The sequence below is a fragment of the Solanum pennellii genome, chromosome 5 (genome assembly GCF_001406875.1).
Source record: "Solanum pennellii chromosome 5, SPENNV200".
In the NCBI taxonomy this organism is placed as follows: Eukaryota; Viridiplantae; Streptophyta; class Magnoliopsida; order Solanales; family Solanaceae; genus Solanum; species Solanum pennellii.
Window position 1 is genome coordinate 50304740 of NC_028641.1, and position 286 is coordinate 50305025.

Genomic DNA, 286 nt, shown 5'->3' on the forward strand with positions numbered 1-286 from the left:
AATAACTTCTAAAATTTAATACTTATTATTCCCAAAATCTGGAAGTCATCACCACAAGAACATCTATCCTCAATTTACTAAATCTAAGAGTATCTAAGAATCTAAAATAAATAAACGGCTAGTCCATGCCAGAACTTCAAGGCATCAAGACGTAAACGAGAGAGAATCCAGTCCGAGCTAGGAACAATAGCTCACCCTGAAATCTGACGTGATGAAGACTGGCTAGAGTTGAGGACGAGTTGAAGACGATGGCACGTTTGCTGCACTCCACAAATAACAAAGAAAA